The following is a 6693-nucleotide window of genomic DNA, read 5'->3' on the forward strand; positions in this document are numbered from 1 at the left end:
TAAATGCGATGGTCTATACTTCCTTGAATGTATATCTATTTTCCAATTAGTTTATGTTGGTGATTTTGCATCATCAATGTGTATTTAAGTGTAATGGATTGACTTGTTGATCAAAAATCAATCTTGATGAATATTAAACAAGTAAGGAAAGTGCGGAGTGCACACTTGTGTGAGTTTATTCAAGATTCAAAGTAGACTGTCATTTAGGGGCGAAGCCCCTAAACAAACGGGGGTCCGGGAGCAGCGCCCCTGGGAGCGGGGTCCAAGGGGCAGAGCCCCTGGCTGGGATCGAGCTGCCAGGTCAGCGCGGAAATTTTTTATATGAGTTATATTGCTATATAAAAAATGCCTTAGAAATCTGAATTTTCTATAAATGAACCCGGTTTTTTGACTTCGTTTTAACCCTTTTTAATGATCCGGTTTTAGTGATAGTTTGTGACTGTTATAAACCGTTTTGACGGTTGGAGTAGTTTTTGGACAAAGAAAACTGCCTTGACAGTTTTCAGACAAATGATATACATAATCATTCTTTGGTCATTATTTTCCTGGTACAAGAACAATCATGAAATCATAACTTCATATTCTCTATTCTAGAAACTCTTCTGAGTTTTATCTGATTAAAGGTTGGGAGTACCACCCAAATACTTTAATCTAAAAGTGTTTAACACGATTCTCAGGATTTCCAAGTCTTTCCATACCCCAATTATATAACAGTTTATTATGTGTAATCATCTCATATTTTTATATATAATCTTGTAGAAGAAAGGAGAACGGGTATACCTAGATAGGAAGATCCCGTAGAGTCACGATAAGAAGAATCATGAATGGATTCACAACATTGTCGATGAAGAGCATGATGATCGCGTGAATGTGGCTTTTGAGGTGATTCGAGTCCTTTAAATAAGAACCATGTCTAAAATTGTAATTAGTATTAACTTTTTTTGTGTGTGTATTTGATTGGTTGAATGAATAGCGAGGGCCGGAGGAAAAACTTGAGACAGAGATTGCAAATAAAGAGAAATCAGACGAGGGGAAGGTAGAGAAAGTAAGTGATTCTACTTAATTAATACTCTAAAACGTCCAAGATTCCCGCTAACTAACTTTAGCCTCGTATTTATCCTATAGTAAACCAACATAACAAGTAAAATGACCTAAAGACCATTAATCATTGCGTTCACCTATTTTACCTCAATTGATCAGCCTTGACTAGTTGACTTTCCCTCTTTTGCATATAGGTGAACTTTTTGAAAAAATTGGTTCTTTATTCCGGCTTTTTAGGATCAAATCACTTGACCACTTAAGAATTCACCATTACATCTTAGTATCATCAGGGCTATCATTGTTGTACCTTCTGCCATCTTCCTTTAACCCCATTGCCACATCCCGACCACCATACACGAATAGAATCAAGAAATCAATTGTCCTATATCTCCATGTCCACTCTTCTTCAATGCTTGAGCAAATAACAGTTTTAGACGTATGCCAGTTGTTATGAGAGAGGAATTTCAGGATGAATATTTTCTGGAAAATGAAAAGACACCTATTATTCAACATTATTCTCGATGCTGAATGATTGATCAAAGAATCTAATGAAGATGATGAGAAAGTCACGATGTTTGATTTGCCAATAAATCAAGTAGATTAAATTTCCTCTGTCATGCAACTGAATTTTGTAACGAATGATTAATTTAATTATCAAGGCATTGAAAAAAGGTTTAGTAAAAAAAATAAAAAAAATAATTCATTACATTTTTTTTATAATTATAGAAGAAAGCCATTTTGTTCTTTCAAGGGAAAAAACGGTTCCATATTTGTTTTCCTGTTAAAAATAACATTTTTGTTGGTTTTATTGCCTGCATTTCATTATTGAATGAAATAATTGAAAAAGCTATTATATTACCTTTTGAAAAAAAAAACATTTTTGTCAATTTTTATTTAACAAAAAAAAAAAAAAACAAGTCGTTGTATGTACCCATAATTATCGACTCTTTCTTTTCTAGTAAAGAAATTATATTTTTCGATATTATCCACAAACGTTATTGAAGTCAAAAATAAGATAAAGGCTTTTTCAATGAATGGATGAAAAATGTAATGTGATTTTCCGTATTTAACCTTTGGGAGAAAAGAAAAGTCAAAAACTTGATCTTGGATAGTAATAGAGAATGTAAAAAGAACTTACTGTGCAAGTGCTCAAAGAGTGTCCCATTTGTGAAAGGTTTTTGTTCTTCACAATACCCAATCGAATTCACAAAGTTCTTGTGATTCACCTTTGACATCTCTATCTGCAAAACAAACCCCATAAGTTTTTAAATATTAAAAAAAAACACATTTATATTTTATATGTTACTAGGATTCTAACGTTGTTACTGAACTGTGTTTCTAGACTCTTAGTCCAATCTTTACCTTTGATACCAATGTAGTTTCATTTCATCACCCATAATAGCAATACAATTTCTATTTCCTAGTCCATAATAGCAATGAAACTTCATTTTCTTACCAATAAAATTACAAACTTACTACACTACTTCTATCTTTATAAATTAATTAGTTTTTTACAAACATTTTATTAGTTATTACGATTTCAATTTATAAATAGTATTTTTTTTAATCGTTGCTAATAATAGATATAATTAGCCTAATGGTGGTCTCGAATGGGATCAATATATGCTAGCAAGCCCTGATGACGGACATCCAATTCCAATCCAACAGGTTCGGCTATGAATTGATTATTAAGTGAAATCAATATTTTTCTTTCTTGTTTATTTCGTTCTTTTTTTTCTCAAACCCATTAATTGAATATAATAAAATATCTTTATCAATTGCTAAAGCATGCTAATTATGTTTACACAAAAATATTTAAAATTAACAAAAAGTAAACATGAAAGAAGGTATATCAAAAGAGAAATCAAATATCCTCCTATTTTTTTATTTATATCTATTTGATCAAGACAAGTGACCAAATTAAGAAACGTGATTATAAAAAAATTAGTGGTGTCCACATGTCATTATTGTATCTGAATAAAAAAAATTGATAGGAACAAAATATAGAAGGATGTTTATTTTTTCATATAAAAAATACGTGTTAAAAAACACGGTTGACAAATATTTGATAAAAACCTCTCATCAACATACACCTCCAACATTCCATATAAGTGGTAGGGCCAATTCATTGATATGAACATGATGGTAAATTAGATATCGAGAGTTAGTTCCATGACACACTTGGTTTATAAGACAAAAGTGTGATAGTTTTATTAATCTCGAAACACCTTGGATTCAACAATATACATCGAATATTCTTTATAACCTTTAAGTTGTAAGTCGGAGTCATCATGTCTTGAAAAGACGAGCTGAGAATACAAGAGAAGTAGATGTGCACAGGCTTTGTGAGTACAAACTCAAGCTACACCTAACCTAACCGAACCAAGTTGGGTCGACAGTGTGAAACCGGGACTAAAAAAAGTCTCGGGCCGATCCCACCGTATAGAATATGTTATATATTATCTTTTATATACTATATACAATAAAAGACATCATTTTCTTTGCACCATATGCATTTAAAACCTTAACTTTTCCAAATTCAACGTAATATATTTTTTAATTTAAAAGACATCATTTTCCTTGTGACTTTTGGTAAACCAGAAGGACCATTTATGTAATTTTGTCTATTTAAAAATAGTAAAAAAATTGATAAGATAGAAACAAATGTCAACCATTATTAGTTTATAGACTTTAGATGTAGAACTACCAAAGGGCTTCGGTTTTGTCTATTTAGCTTTGTCGTTAAAAAAAATGTAGAACTATAATTAGGTTAATAATATTATAAATAATAAATAAAAATTCAATTAATTAAAACTAAAGGTAACATAAGGATATTAGGGTATCTAAATCTTAATTTTCACTCTCTCTTAAATGTATGTATAGTCCTTAAATTTTTTTTAGAGGCGCCAGCCACCATCCAAAACACACCATCGTCGATCCTCTTTTTTCTCCACCCCGTAATTCGGTCAACCAAAGTCTAAGCCCACCTCCCTCTTTCTCTTCTTTCTGGTTTTCAACTACCAGAAAGACCTAGGCCGCCGTTAACTAAAGCTATTGTCCGATGCCGCTGTCAACAAACAGTGTCGTCCGCCATTGGCCAACACTTCCTTATTTCCTTTGTTTCTGAATCGGCGACACCCTTCTACCCTATGCCATCAATCATCTCATGGTTACAACTTTATTTTCTATCTCTTTCTACCCATTCTCTCTGTATATCTATATGCATTTAATTAGTGTAATTTGTGGGTTGTTAAAACTTAAAAGTTTTTGATGTTTTTGCTTTAAAAGGTGGCAACTTTGGAGTAAAGGCTCCGGACTCTCTGTTATAATTACAATATGGTTTTGGGGTTTGATTGCCCAAAATCAATGAACTTGTTTTTGGAAGATTCTTTGAGTTAAGTAGGAACCATCCTTTTGCAGATAATGAGAGGAATTTGATTATGAACTTGATTACAACAAGGTAGAGAGAAACCATGGCCATCAGACCTATGAAGGAATGGTCCATTGAATAAAATAAATAAATGATTGTTGTTTCATTTTGTAATTTTCAGGGTGGGGGGTATTTTTTTCTTTTTTATTTCATCTTGTTAATATCCTCTGCATCCCCATCACGTAACACGATCCAAAATTTTAATATTTTCCATATACATATACATCTATTCAGATGGACAGGAGAGGGGGTTTAATGGCCAGAGGGTGGAAAAGTGTGGTAAGGGGGAGGGAGGCAAGGAGAGGGCACATTCTTATCTGGCCTGACTGGGATCGTTCACCATAAAGGTAAGGGTCCTCGGGCAAGGCAGCTCACTCATCAACAACAAGTTCTGAATCGGATGATGCCCCTTTTTATATGGCTTTTTTTTCTGCTTCTTCTTTCTCTTCAAGTTCTATCGATGCCCAACTCATAGGGAAGCATGACAAGGGCTTATTCTCGACTATTTCCAATATCAACAAGGTAAGGCGAGGAGGATGACATGTGGAAATTCGGTTGTTAAATATCGTCTAATTTACAGGAACCTAGATTTTAATTGCGATGGAGATACAAAGCTAGAATAGAGATGAGGCATATAATAAAATATATTGCTTAGGTATCGGCACGTGATGTGACTACCGACAGTTTGTTGGCTTGCGAGTTGCGACAGTATCAACCAATCACATTTTCATAGGTGGATGGTTGAGTCAAGTTTCAATGGTTAATTGAATCAGGTGTTTAGACCGGTATATAATTTTTTTTTATTGAGACATGCTTTTTATTGCCACATAAGTTTTGGTATATTTATATTGGAAAAGGTATGGAATTATAGTATGTGATTTTAAATAAGTTTTATTTAAAAAAAACAATAAAATAAAATAGAAAAAGCCAATTAGAACTCACCATCTCTATTTTCTCTCTTTTATCTCCTCTATTTACACCCTTGGTGATTGCTTCCTAGCGAGACCCTTAGCGAGCCCATGGGGGCGGTATTTGGCTTGTGCTAGTGAGCCTAGTGAGGGTCTTAACGAACCCCACTCCCAGTAGCCTTAATGGACTTAATTTTAATAAAACTGAATTCATTCATATATAAATGTTTTTTTTTTCTTTATTTCCCTTTTAGATAAAGTCTTTGGCAAAGTAGATGGTGGGATGGGTTATAGTCTCTATTTTCTTTGCCTCAAATCCTTAGGCTCATTATTCTTTTTATAGTGGTGTGTCACGGGACGATTCAATCTTCATGTGCCATTTAGTGTAACTTCGACTAAGTCAGGCTTACTACACTTCCTTGAGATGTATAAACGACTAAATAAGCAAGAGAATAAGACTTTCAACTTTCTACAAACGAAAGATAACTTTTATAATAAGAGCTTGGGAGAATACAAAGAAGCTTCTTATGGTTTTGGAGCAAAATGAGCTCCTCCCAATTTATACTTGTTCTTCCCTATCTAGGGAAGTTTCAAGATATTACTACATTAGTCTTACATCCATGACTAATCTAGATTATTCTACCAAACTACATGTATTTACAAGTCTTCATGAAATGTGCTAAATCATTCTTCGATGTCCTAGAGAAATCTAGGACATTCCAGGTCTTTTGGGCTATACTTGTACGTTCTCACACTTTCTCGAGTACTCCGAAAGAGTCTAGGATCTCGAACGTGACACCCTCCCCCACCTAAGTCCTCGATGTCCTTATCAAGTCTTAGATATGTACTCCTCGATTTTGCTTCAGAGTTGCCACATATCTAGTTCATGTTCCCAACTTGACTCACTATCGGATAGTCCCTTCCATCGAACATAATATTCTTTCCAGTTGGGTGAGCCTCGTTTGCAAACTGTTCTATCAACTAAGATCTTGTCCACCTCCTTGTCATAGGAGACTACGTTTGCTACTAGGGTTCGATGTGATTTGCTTCTCGATGGATCTTCTGCATCGTAATTATAATCTTTGAGGAGACTTACATGGAATACTGGATGAATTTTTAAGTGGGATGGCAATTCTAGCTTGTATGATCGGGTCCCGACCTTCTCGAGAACTTTGTAAGGCCCCTCGTATCTTCGTGTTAAGCCTTTGTGTGTCTGTCGGGTAGATTTGAACATCCTTTGTGGAAGCTTTACCATTACCTCGTCTCTTACTATGAACTTTCTTGGCCGCCTCTTCTTTTCTTCCCATTTCTTCA

Source organism: Lactuca sativa, chromosome 1, assembly GCF_002870075.4.
Source record: "Lactuca sativa cultivar Salinas chromosome 1, Lsat_Salinas_v11, whole genome shotgun sequence".
In the NCBI taxonomy this organism is placed as follows: domain Eukaryota; kingdom Viridiplantae; phylum Streptophyta; class Magnoliopsida; order Asterales; family Asteraceae; genus Lactuca; species Lactuca sativa.